Genomic DNA, 14,124 nt, shown 5'->3' on the forward strand with positions numbered 1-14,124 from the left:
TTATTGACTCAACAAGTTTTAATTGTATGCTGACTGTAAGCCAGGAACTGGATAAGCGATTAGGGCAGAGCGGTTGAAGAGACCGGGGCCTGGCCCCAGGCGGCTCTCAGAGGTCTGGGTGTGCTGTGTGTGAGCTCGGTCCTGGGCGATTCGGATCAGAAGGTAGATCGCACGCCGGGGGACAGAGGCACCACTCAGGTTGCCTGACTCGTCAAGACTCCCTGTGATCCGTGGGCTCAGCAAGGCCTAAGCCCCCATCACCACTGGGACCGCCCTCCTGCCTGGGAGACGCCCGGATGCAGTGTCCTCAGAGCGAGTGCAGGAAGGGGCCCAGCGTCCACCCCCACCCCAGACCCCGGAGCCAGAAGCGGAGGCGACCCAGGGGCAGACCTACCCTAGATCTGTTTGATTCAGAGCAAACGTGGAGGCCTCTTACATGCTACAACCGGGCTAAAATAATTTGAGACGCAGTAAAAGATTCAAAGGTGAATGTAGGCCACGTTTAAGATATTAAGCAGTTAAAATAAGGAGCACAACACAGGGATGCTTGATGGAGTAACTCCATAAGGAGCAGCGGCAAGCTTCCCCAAGAAGCGTACAGTGGAAATGGCCGGCGTCTCCATAAATGAGTGACTTGATGAGATTCATCGTGAAGATTCTGCTTCTAAAAGGGACGCATTTGTGAAAATTGCTGGAAACAACACAGGCCTGAGAGAATCTAGTTGAAGCCTTTAAAGGCATGGGTGCCCGTGGACCCCCTCCCCCTGGTGCCAGCCCCGCGAGGTGAAGGTCCAGAGGGAATGCCTGGGTCATTCATCCAGCCCGAGGGCAGCCTCTCGTCCATCACCAAAGGGTAGTGACGGCCAGAAAAAGCAGCGTCTTGGGTAAAAAATGGTCAGATTTTAAGAACATTTAAAATTTTGCAAAATACTTGTTACCTCTAGATTGCTTTTACTGCTAAGAATCCTAAACCTCTCTGTGGTCATTTCCTAATATCTAGTATCTTCATAATAAGGATCCCACAAATGCAGCATCTGGTCAGTGGTTGAATCTCAGATGGAGACAAGCAAGTTTATAGTTAGAGAGGAGGGAACAAAATAAGACAGCAAGAGTGAGTGAGAGGGCGACAGAGAGACAGACATAAACAGGGACAGACAGACAGACAGAAACAGGGACAGACAGATGGACAGAAACAGGGACAGACAGACAGAAACAGGGACAGACAGACAGACAGAAACAGGGACAGACAGATGGACAGAAACAGGGACAGACAGACAGAAACAGGGACAGACAGATGGACAGAAACAGGGACAGACAGACAGAAACAGGGACAGACAGACAGACAGACAGACAGAAACAGGGACAGACAGACACAGGGACAGACAGACAGACAGAAACAGGGACAGACGGACAGAAACAGGGACAGACAGACAGAAACAGCGAGGGACAGACAGACACAGGGACACAAAGATACACAGACAGAAACAAGGATAGACAGACAAGCAGAAACAGAGACAGACAGAAACAGGGGCAGAGGGAGACACGGGTGGTCAGGGGCAGTGTGCTGGTTTCACCCCAAGCCTGTTTAGGAGAGGATGTGGGACGCAGACTCAGGAGGCAGACATCTGTCTCTGCAGCCACCCACCTCCAGGCCCCCACGTGCTCAGGTCCCCTGGGAGCTGAGAGTGGATTTATCATCTCAAGAAGGGAAGAGAAGGCAAGAACCCCACCTCAGGCCAGCTCAGACAGCCCCCTCTGCAGAGAAGGGTCCCTGAGGTCATCAGGACTGCACCTCTGGGTGCAGTTCAGAAGCAGCTACCACCTCTGGGAGGGGAGGGCAGCGGGAATGCCGTCAGACGGTCACCAACTACCTGGAGCAGGAAAGCCCGATGCTTCTCACTGATATGATCTCCCGTCAGATAAGCAGCTCCTTTGTGACTGATTCCTGCAGCTTCAGCCATCCCCCCACCCATCACAAGACGAGCGATCACATTCCACGGTGGCTTGATGTAACAGCCACGTCGTCTTGAACTCAGGTAACAGAACAGTGCGTGCGGTCACCTTTGGCGGCAAAGCCCAGCGACAGACGCTGCTCTCGTGGGCTCCTGAGCACGCCTCGTCAGTCGGCCGGCGGATCCCGGTGATACGGAGCCCGCTTTATAGTCACAGCCGGCACTCAGTCCCTGGGGGCCCGGTCGCCAGGGGATAAGGTCGTGGAAGCTCTTTTGGTGTCATCCCACTGGAGATGTTATCCGATGCTTGACCCTAAAGCAAGAGAATCAAAGTGATAACAAAATTCCGGTTGGGGCAGCTGCAGGCAGGGGAAGACGCGATAATCCATCAACTCCCCTGTGGAGAAAGTACCCGGGAAAAACAGTATTGATTTTTTTTACAAGCCAGTGCACAGATTTGTCAGACAGGACGATGGCGATGTCAGCCCAGGTGCACAGGCTCGGGCAATGGCAGAGCAGCGGCGGGGGCGGGGGCACCTGCTCGGGCTCCCTCGGGCCTCAGGATGGTCACCAGCTTTAATAAAGGAAGAAGTGTGCTCAATTCCCACCAGGGCAGGTTAGGGCGTTAGAACAGAGGGCATCGGGTTGGAAATGCACTGAGCACCTCCCCAGGGAGACAGGGGCTCCTGTCTCAGGACTCATGAGGCTGGCGGCCTCTTTGACATGACGTGATTCCCCGCATCCCTGACTTCACCAAGGCTGCCCAGCACACACATGCAGAAAATTGCCTGCTAAGCTACTTCTAAGTAAGAATTTTGAAGGACAGGTAAAATCTTGAGGGCACACCGGGCACACGCCATGGCCTCAGCGCCGACCGCATCCCTGACGTTCCTGAAAGCCCGGGAGATGCTTCTGCCGAGGGGTCACAGGAAGGTCGCCAAATCCATGCAAGGGGTCGTTCAGCTGGAAGGCTGCATAACTAATGGACAACTTCAGATCCCAAAGAGAGTCTGCTGGACTGTGTTCTCTTCCTGAGGGTCCACTGAGGGGGGGATGCGACCCAGTTCAGCCTCCCAAGCCTCAGGTGCTCAGAGCGCAACCCAGAAAACACCCACCGAAGCAACATGAATACGTGGGACATCGCAGGACAGGAGTCTATCCACGCCGTTCACGGCACTGGGGGAATCTAAACCCAGCACGCCCTCGAGAGTCTACCCATCCTTCAGGATTCTTTCTTAGAAGGAGCTTAGCCGATGATTTTCCGCGTCAGTGTGCTGGGCAGCCTTGGCAAAGTCAGGGATGCTGGGAATCACGTGATGTCCAAGAGGCCACCAGCCTCAGAACACGAACGTCATCCTGATGAAAGACCACAGGTAGAGATCCGCAGACGAGGTTCGAGGGCTGCGTGAAGGCCGGGAGAAGGCTCTCCTTTTCTTCTGGGTTTGTTCTTTTGCTCACGCTCAACCTGTCTTCCTGAGCTGTGTGTCTCCTTTAGAAGCCAAGTCACAGAAAGTTCCCACATGTCATTTCTCGTGGGTAGAGCTACAGTCCCGGTGACAGTGGGTCCTCAATAAAAACGTGAGTGGACAGTGCTTCTACTGTTATGTATATACATTTATATACATGCACACATATATACACATATATACACTAACATCAAAGTGTCTGGAAATCTACTCACACTGAGTCATTTTTCATTACCACAGCTGGGTGTCACATTTTCACATGCCCGAATTTGTCCTTTTATAGGAATACCTGAAACACTGACGGTATGGATGGAGACCTCATCCTCCCAAACTCATTTGTTGAACTCCCAGCCCGGATGTCATGGGAGGCGGGCCTTCGGAGACGATGACGTCTTGAGGGTGGAGCCTCAGGGATGGACTTACAAACAGAGCTCGCTTCTGCTCTCAGCCGTCCACCCTCGGAGGACGCCGGGAGAAGCTGGCGGTCTGCGACCCGGAAGGAGACCCACACTAGAGACCGAATTATCCGGTGCCTGCATCGCGGCCTCCCAGGGTCTAGGACTCTGAGAAATAAGCGTCTGCGGTTGAAGCCGCAGTCTGCACCATTTCTGCTGGCAGAAGCCTGAACTGGGACAGCTGCTGCATCCGTGATCATTATCTATGGTGACAGCAAAGAGAAGGGAGCCCTCAGATGCTGTACCCTGGGGCCCGGGGAGCTTCACTGCCTGTTTGACGGTCGGGACCCCTGAATGGCAGCCCCATTTCAAGGCCCTCCAGAGCCTCCCACCAGCTGGGGGGTCATGTTCAGGGTGCCGGGGCTGCAGGACCCCAAAGCCGCAGACCTTGGCATCACTCAGCAGTGGACGAATAAGTGACGGTGGGTGGCCTGTCCTCTTTGAAAACCCATTTGCTGGGACACAGAAGGCAGAGGTTTGTGACACCACTCACTGGACAGTCCTGCCCCGAGCTTCAGCCTCCTCAGAAACCGGATCCCAGCCAGCGGGCAGGCTGGGACTGTGGCCGCACTGGAGAGCTGGCCGGGAAGGCCACCGCTACCCGGCTGGGGTCCAGGCCTGAGACGAAGCCCCGCCGGGGCCCACGTTCCGTCTTCGCCGTCACTGGACGGCAGTGTTTCTGCGGACCGGCCCCGGGCTCCACCCTGGCCGGGAGGGTCCCCTTCTCGTGGGTTCTGTTGGCAGCAGACACCTCAGAGCCCTGCAGAAATACCTTGGACTAACGACAGAAACAGAGCTCAGTTTTACTGCACAAAATATACTTTATAACCCAGTGTGCAGTGAGGAACGAGCTTCATGAAGATAGAACGGTGCACTAGCCGCTAGGCGAGCCGCAGAAGGGAGCGCTGCTAACCGCGGAGGGAAGCAGCTGTGCGGAAAGGAGTCCCGCGGGCCCACAGCCACCGCGCCTGCAAGCCCGAGCCTGTCCCCCAGAGGACACGCGGCGTCCCCGGCGGGGCGGGCCTTCTTTCAGCCTCGGGGTCCAGGGACTCGCTCGGTCACTAGAGGGTGGTTTTCCACCATCTAAAAAGGCACAGCCATGGGAGGAAGACGAGTGTCATATGATCTCACTTATTTGTGGAATCCAAAAACAGAAAGCGACACGAACGCATTCACAAAATAAAACAGACTCACAGACACAAACAGACGGGTGGTTACCAAAGGGGAAGTTGGGGAGGGATAAATTAGGGGCTGGGATTAACAGAGACGCACTGTTGAAAGGAGCGAGTAGCCGGGAAGCATGTACATTGCCACAGGTAAAAGACACAGCCAGTGGAAATTTACTGCATGACGCAGGGAGCTCAAATCCGTGCTCTGTGACAACCGAGGGGCCGGATGGGTGGAGGGTGGGAGGGAGATTCCAGAGGGAGGGGACGTGTGTATACCTGTGGCTGATCCGTGCTGATGCAGGGCAGAAACCGGCACAATATTGTAAAGCTATTATCCTTTGGTTAAAAATAAATAATTTTTTTAAAAGAAAGGCGCCAAGTCGCAGCAAGTGTGACTGTCCCACGTCCCAGGAGTCTGTCTCACAGGAGGGTGGGATGAATCCCTCACTCAGCCAAGCCATAGAAGAAATTCTAAGGACAAATCCCACCAATTCATCACTTACGATGCAATTTCTTTGACATTCTGGTCAAACACACTGTACGTGCATTGGTATATTACATCTCTGTTAGCTTCCTAGTATGGCTTTTGAGTCAGATTTGAGGTTTTTTAATCGTTTCTCTGAAGTTTACGGTGCACCCCATTAAGAAAGTCACCACCAAATCTATCCAAATCACTGCCCATCACCTCCAAGTCTTACTCTGTAACTCTCCTTTGGTCCTGTTGTCTCTATGCTCAGGCTGTCTGCTTTGTCTCTAGAGAGCTATTTGAGTTTTCTCTAATTCTTTAAAACAGGACAATACTTGATGTATTAATCTTCGCCTGGACTTCCTCACTTCCCTGAGTATTTCTGAGACTGTCCATAGAGTTGTGTGTCTCAATATTTTGGGTTTTTTTCCCCTTTCTATTGTTTAGTAGTATTTCACTGAACGGATGTACCAGTTTTATCCAGTCACATGTTGATGGATATTTGGGTTGTTCCCAGTTATTAACTACCACAGATAGAGCTGCTATGAACGCTTGTATTCACATCTTCGTAACAACACATGTCCTTTTTCCTGGGTAAGTGCCCACGAGCAGAATGGCAGGGTCAGGTGATCGCCTTGCGTCTGTCTGACGTCATAAAAGCACTGTTTGCACAACAAAGCGAGTGCACTTGACACTGCTGGAGCGCACGCTTGGAGAGGTAAACCCTGCACTTTGTTTTAGTGTTTCTGCGTGCGTGCGCTCAGTCGTGTCTGACTCTGTGGCCCCATGGACTGTAGCCCTCCAGGCTCTTCTGTCCATGGGATTTTCCAGGCAACAATGTTGGAGTGGGTTGCCATTTCCGTTTCCAGGGGATCTTCCCGACCCGGACAAAACCCAGATAAAACCCAGGTCTCCTGCATTGCAGGCAGATTCTTTACCACTATACCATAGGTGTTCTTAACCACAATTTTAAAATAATGTGACTATTCAATTTAAAAAAATGAATATGATAATAATGTCACCTTTCTTAGATTAATCATTATACTATAACCTGGCATCTATGATTGATAGATATAAAAATTTTAGGGGATCCATAAATGCTCTTACATAAATAAACTCAACTATTTATTTTTTTATCACAGCATGGCCAGGCATTTAAATCAATAGAAAAAACAGTTTTCACTTGATTATTTTATTAATTAATAAATTGTTATATGTGGTATAAAATGAAAAAGAAATTAACCTTATTAGACATTCAAAGAAATTTCACCTGATTGATAGAAAACAAAACCTAATAAAAATTTAACAAGAAGACAGAATATAAAATTGTTGCCAATAATTCTGAAGTGTCACATTAAGACTTTCGCTGTCATGAACTGAGATGGGCTTGGTCACTCCAGGTCCTGTTGTGTGCTCGAGATGCATTTGAAACACTTTAAGACCTGCTAAAATGTATTTCTCTTTCTCCAGTCTTCTCTGATGCAATTCTATTACCCTTTTATTTCAAGGACAAAATGTGACTGCTCTTGTTTAAAAATTGCTCTGGACAGGACTGTCTACAGGCACCATTGCCTGCTGGCCGCCAGTGTGGTACGGTTTGTGCCAAAAACTGAGACACGAGCTGTCCGTGGAGTAGGTCAGTGGGGAGATGAGACGTTATATGTACACGCGTGTGAGGCGTGTGCAGCCGACTGAAGCAGGAAGGACTGCCTTAGGCGGCCACAGAGGGTGACTGTGCCACACTTTCACGCTGACATAGCACTAGAGTGGTGGTACCAGTATAGTGCGGAAATGTTATTTTCTGTTGCTCAAAAATGCACTAAGGGATGTTAACCAAAGACAAATAATACAAAACTCAAAAAGTTACAGAAGTGTTTTCTGAGGGGTGGTCACGCGCTGTATTCTAGCTGTTCCTACTCTTCCCGAATAACACTTGGCAGAGGGCGCTCTCGAGTCCTAGTCATCTAACGTGCTTTAGTGGCATCTCAGTGGTTTTAATTTGTGTTTCCTTAATATTGAACCAGTCACTCCTAAAAGAAATCAGTCCTGAATATTCACTGGAAGAAATGATGCTGAAGCTTAAGCTCCAATTCTTTGGCCACCTGATGCAAAGAGCTGACTCACTGGAAGAGAACCTGATGCTGGGAAAGATTGAAGGCAGGAGGAGAAGGGGATGACAGAGGATGAGATGGTTGGATGGCATCACCAACTCAATGGACATGAGTTTGAGCACGCTCTGGGAGATGGTGGAGGACAGGGGAGACTGGCAGGCTGCAGTTGATGGGGTCACAAAGAGTGAACACGATTTAGCGACTAAACAACAATAAACAAAATCCAACGATATTGATCATCTGATTGTGTGCTTATTTGCTGTTCGTACATCCTCTATGTTGAAGCTCTATTCAAATCTTTCATACTTTTTAAACGGGGTGTTTGTCATTTTACTAAGTTTTGAGAGTTATTTACATATTCTGGATACAATGCAATATAAGATGAACAAATATTGTTCTCAGTCAATGGTTCTGTCTTTTTCCATTAGGCTATCAGTTTCTTTCAAAGAACAGATGTTTTCATTTCTATGAAGTCAAATTCATCAAATTTTTACTTTATAAAATGCTTTGAATGTCATAGCTGGGGAACCTTTGCCTAACTCAAGGTCACCAAGGCTTCTACAATTCCTTCTAAATTTTGTATAGTTTTAGTGGTTACATTTAAGTCCGTCATCCATTTCTGTATGATGTATGGATCAAAGTTCATTTTTTTGCATGTTGATATTCAGTTGCTTCAGCACCACTTCTTAAGAAGTCTGTCCTTCCTCTGCTGAATCGCCCGTGTGCTTGCTGAAACCCAGCTCTTCACAAGTGCCGTCATCATTTTCTGGGCTCTATTCTGTTCCATTTATCTTGTGGCCTAACTTGGTGCCAATCAGTCTCTTGATTATTGTAGCTTTACGTCTTGAAGTTCGTCCTTTACTTTCAAAGTTGTTTTGACATTTCAAAGCACTTTGAAAATGCAAACTAATTTTAGAATAAGTTTATCAGTTTGCACAAAGTAGCCTGCTAGCAGTAATACTGGATCCTTGGACCCCTGAATCTGATATATCTCTCTATTTGTTTCGGTGTTTCTTAATTTATCTGAGCAAGGTTTTATAGTTTTTAGTAGGTCTTACACATTCTGGTCATACGCACTTGTCATTTTTTGAAATCGTAGTTTCCAATAGTTTATTGCAAAGATATAGACTAATGGTTGATGTTTGTACATTGAAGTTGTATCCTGCAATCTGTTAAGCTACTTTCCTAGGCTTTCTTACACAGGTGATTAAATCATTTGAGAATAAAGATAATTTTACTCATCACTTCTAATCTGAATGCCTTTGTCTACTGTATTTGTGTGTGTGTGTGTGTGTGTGTGTGTGTGTGTGTGTGTGTGTTTAATATCCTGCAGTGGTTAAATTGCCCAATACAATGTTGAAAAGAAATAGCAATAGAGATATCTTTTTCTTCTTACTGACCAGAGGGGAAAAGCATTTAGTATGACATCATTTAATATGTTAACTATAGTTTTTTGTTTGGCCAGTTTTTCATTAATTTATTTTCACACTTACCCTTTATCAGTTTGAACTAGTTTTCCTCTTTTCTTAATTTGCTGGTTTTTCAACAGGAATTTCAGTTGGTTTTTGTAAAAAAAAAAGTTTGGCATATATTGACATGATCATGGTTCTTGTTTTATAGTGTGTCAATATAATGAATTACATCTATCAATGTTTTAATGTTTGGCCAAACGTAAATTCCTGAAATAAGCACCATTTTTTGAAATGTATTGTCCGTTTTACATTTTGCTGGATTCGATTTGCTAAAACTGTGTTTAGAATGTTTGCATTCACATTCATGAGGTTTATGGGTCTGTAATTTTATTTACTTGTAATATTTTTGTCAGATATTGGTGTCAGAGTAATGTTGGTCTCACAGAACATGTTCAAAAATAGTCTTTCCTCTTCATTTTTGTCTAAGAGTTTCTGTAGAATTTGGTACTATTTCTTCCTTACATTCTTGGCAGAAGTCTGGATCAGAAGTTTACTTTTTTAGGGCTATTCAGGTGGTCTATTCTTAAAAGAGATTTGGTAGTTAGTGATTCTCAAGGATTGTTTCCATTTTGCCTAAGTTGTAAACTTCACTGGAAGAACATGTTTTATATCCTTCCCTTCCTGTTCTGTTAATCTGTTCAGCTGCTAAATCACATCATACTCTTTGTGACCTCCTGGACTGCAGCACACATAGCTTCCCCGTCCTTTACCATCTCCTGAAGTCTGTCCAGCCTCTTGCCCACTGAGTCAGTGATGCCATCCAATCATCTCACGCTGAGTCAGTGACGCTATCCAATCACCTCACTCTGAGTCAGTGGTGCCATCCAATCATCTCACTCTGAGTCAGTGATGCTATCCAATCATCTCACGCTGAGTCAGTGATGCCATCCAGTCATCTCACGCTGAGTCAGTGACGCCATCCAATCATCTCACGCTGAGTCAGTGACGCTACCCAATCATCTCACGCTGAGTCGGTGGTGCCATCCAATCATCTCACATTGAGTCAGTGATGCTATCCAATCATCTCACGCTGAGTCAGTGATGCCATCCAATCATCTCACGCTGAGTCAGTGACGCCATCCAATCATCCCATCCTGCATAGGCCCTGTGGCAATGTACCCTTTCTCATGCGTGGTATTAGACATGTGTGTCTTTTCTCTTTTTTCCCTAGTTCATTGGGCAAAATTTTATTGATCTTCTCAAGGAACCACTGGTGGCTTCATTTAAATTTCCTGATTGGTTTTGATAGACATATTTTTCCAAGAGATTTAAATAGTAAGAAAAGATCTGACATCTTGATCTCTTCGTGACCATTTCCAGGGTTCCTCCACCCTTGTGTAAACGCATCCTCCCATCTGGCTTCATCGTCCACTCTCTAAAATTCTTAGTTTAACTCTGCTTCTTGCATTTCAAGTCTGCTGGCACTGAGTTTTTCAACTTTTGTATGTCTAAAGCCTTATTTCACTTTTATTTTGAAAGTTTTGCTTAGTATAGAATTTCAGGTTGATCTCTTTTTCTTTCAAAACTTCAAAGATATTGCTTCACTGTCTTTTGACTTGCTTTGTTTCTGTCATTATTAAAGTGATTTGTGACCTGCCGCAGCATCACATACATGCATTTTAAAATATTTAATATTTCTCACTGCCTATTGATGCTCTGTTTTTCTAGTAAAAATCCTTTCTACTGCTGTTTTCAAGTTCACTAACCTCTTCTTCTAACTTTTCTTCTAGTGGGACTCAGTTCTTATTCCCATCTTGTGCATTTTTCAACTCAGATATTACAGTTTTTTAATATATCTAGATTTTCTACTTATGGCTTTCATTATGTAACTTACATCCAACCTCCTGAGCTAAGTTGTGTGTTTTCCCTTAGTTTCTGGAACATCTGGGATATGCTCATAATTCCTGTTATTCCTACCACCTCCGTCGTTCCTCAGCCTGTTCCTATTGATCAGTCTCTGTCTCTGTTGTGGGTCAGTGCTCTGTTCTTTTGCACATCCAGTAACTTTTTCATTAAATTATGGACATTGTGACTCTTGCACTGTTAGATGCCAGGGCTCTTGTATTTTTGATATTCTCCTTTTACAGGTTTTGGACTTGGTGTTTCTTTTTTATACCCAGAAATGCAGTTAATTGGCATCAACTGGATCTTTTGAGGCTTGTTTCAGTGAATTCTTAGGGTCCATCCAGAAGAGCTTCACCCTCTCTGACTGCTGGGTGACACTGTCCAAGGACTCCTCTCGATACCCAGCCCACTGCGAGGACATCCCGCTTTGCTCCTGGGAACACAAGCTCTCTGTGGCCCTGGGTGAATTCCAGGTACTTGTCCAGTCTCAGGAAGCTGCAGACAGGACCCTGTAGGGGGCTCAGGAGAAACTCTGGTGTCTGCTCTTTCCTCTGGGCACCTCTCCACTGCTCTGCCAATGACTGACGGCCCTCAATGTCCCCGGACGCCAGCCCAACCTACTGTGTTACAGCATCTTACAGTTACTGCTCCAAGAAAATGCTAATGATGTAAGTCCTGACAACTTACTTTCACCTCAGTGGGCTTTTCACAATAGACATTTGTTTCAATTGAATTAACTGGGTTGCAGTGAGAAATGCAAATAAATTAGCAGCTTCATTGTATAATTTTTATATCAATTATAAGATAAAAATTGATGAGCCATAATCTCCAGGCCTTAAAAACTGCCGAACACTAAAGAGTTTTGGGGCTTCCTTGGTGGTGCTAGTGGTAAAGAACGTGCCTGAATGCAAGAGCCATGATGAGAAGTAGGTTTGACCCCTGGGTCAAGAAGATCCCCTGCAGGAGAACCTGGCAACCCACTCCAATATTCTTGCCTGGAGAACCCCACGGAGTGAGGAGCCTGGTGGCTGTGGTTCATAGGATCGCAGAGTCAGACACGCCTGAAGCAACTTAGCACACACAGAGTTTTTACACTGTTCCTCAGCTTGGTAGCAGGTTGACAGGTATGACAAACAGATATTTTTAATATTCTTGGTTTTAGCCAAGGCAATTTTCAGGGGGAGAAACACACACACACCAGAAATCACCAAGGCTTTAAGGCAATGGTGCTGCCGATACTCTAGAATAAAGACTTCCTCGTTCTTTTGTTTGGGAGGCTGGTCTGCTATCAAAGCTAGTCCACGTCTGAGAGATCTCGGCCTTTGTGATGGCAGTAGCAGCTTCAGAATCCTTTGGGCTTTCAGTGGTTAAAGATAAAAAGGCTGATCTAGGCATTCCCAGCCACTGAAGTGGTCTAAATTTTCTTTGTCCAGTTATTGTATTTCGTAGCCAAATTCAAACAAAATTCAGCCAAAGTGGACATAATTCAGTTACAATTTAGATTGATTTTTGCAAGGTTATTAAGAGTTTTAATGCACCGACTCTATTTAGTGGCCACAGAAACATCACTGAAGCCTCAGTCTGTGGGCCTCACTGAGACGCACTAACTTGCTTCTGATGGTTCTGATGGACTGTGACAAACAGCAGGGCCCAGGGGCTCAGATGCAATCACGCTCACCTCCCGTGCTCAGGGTTCCACTGGACTGCTCTTCTGCTCTCGCTCAGGCCTATGGGGTCTTCCAGCTGAAGGGTCAGGGGACAGCAGGCACCAATGGCCCTCTCCACGTGGCCTTCCACCCCCTGGAGGAGGGCAGGTTTGTGCATGTGCAGGCTCAGGGCTGGACTTGGGGGAGAGGGGCAAGCCCAGGGCAGGGGGCTCGCCAGCCCCTCCTCTCTTGGTGTCTGCTGGTTCCCCCCCTGCCCAACGCATGGGGGTGCCGAACCCAGAGTCCTGGTGAGGAGGGCTCACAGGGCCTGATGCCACATTGAAGGGCACCCTTTCCTGGCTCCCGAGCTCAGATCGTCCATCATGGGCAGGGAACAGTCAGGAGGGGCCTCTGGGACTCCCCAGAGATCTGCTAGTGTCTGCTCCCAGGAGATGTGGGCATCCAGCCTCCAGTAGGACAGGACGATGGCCATGACACACACCATGGGCTGTGTCCTTTGCTGGCAGCCAGGCCCTCGTCCCCGGATGAGAGGAGGGAGCAGAGCAGGAAGCGGCCACAGTCTCTGGATTTGCCCTGTGGCCTCTGTTCTCTGGAAGCCCCAGGATATGGTTGTTTTGAGAAAACCAGCTTCCTCCTAGGCTAGGGACGAGAGGAGCGAAAGGAGGCAAGTTCTTTCCATGCAGTGATGCGAGGTGGAGCTGCGTGGCCAGACCCCGCGCAGGTGAGCAGCTGCTCTGGCCCGCAGAGCAGCGGCTGTGATGGCTCCTGGGGATTCCAGTGAGGATAGGCCATAACCAGGCACGTGCCCACTATCTGGAGAAGTCTGATCCGTCATTTACCATCAAAGAGTGGGCCGGTGGCTCAGCAGGTAAGGGATGATACCACTCCAGTGGCAGAAAGCTCTCGATAGGGTGAAAAAAGAGTGAAAAGCTGGCTTAAAACTCAACACGAACAAACCAGGATCACAGCATCTGGTCCCATCGCTTCACGGCACAAGATGGGGGGAAAGTGGAAGCAGTGACAGATTTTATTTTCTTGGGCCTCAATTTCACTGTGGATGGTGACTGAAGCCATGGAATTAGAAGACACTGGCTTCTTGGAAGGAAAGTTATGACAAAACTAGACAACACATTAAAAAGCAGAGACATCACTTTGCCATCAAAGGTCCGTATAGTCAAAGCTGTAGTTTTTCCAGTAGTCATGAATAGATGTGAGAGTTTGACCACGAAAAAGGCTAAGCACCAAAGAATTGATGCTTTTGAACAGTGGTGTTGGAGAAGACTCTTGAGAGCCCCTTGGACAGCAAGGTTTGATATCCAGTCAACCCTAAAGGAAATCAGTCCTGAATGTTCATTGGAAGGACTGAAGCTGAAGCTGCAGCTCCAATACTTTGGCCCCCTGATGCGAGGAGCCGAGTCACCGGAAGGGTATGTGATGCTGGGAAATATTGAAAGCAGAAAGAGAAGTGGGCAGCAGAGGATGAGAGGGTTGGATGGCATCACCGACTCGATGGATGTGAAT

At 47.4% G+C, this 14,124-nt stretch overlaps 1 long non-coding RNA gene across 1 annotated transcript; it reads right to left on the minus strand.

Moving 5' to 3' along the window:
- Positions 1-478: 478 nt before the first annotated feature.
- LOC133233376 (uncharacterized) lies at positions 479-2,569 on the minus strand. Its single transcript, XR_009731699.1, has 2 exons — positions 1,872-2,569; positions 479-664 (listed from the first exon to the last, which is right to left on the minus strand). It is a non-coding gene; the product is annotated as an uncharacterized LOC133233376 (long non-coding RNA).
- Between the last annotated feature and the right edge of the window lie 11,555 nt (positions 2,570-14,124).

Source organism: Bos javanicus, chromosome 20 (assembly GCF_032452875.1).
Source record: "Bos javanicus breed banteng chromosome 20, ARS-OSU_banteng_1.0, whole genome shotgun sequence".
NCBI classification, from domain to species: Eukaryota; Metazoa; Chordata; class Mammalia; order Artiodactyla; family Bovidae; genus Bos; species Bos javanicus.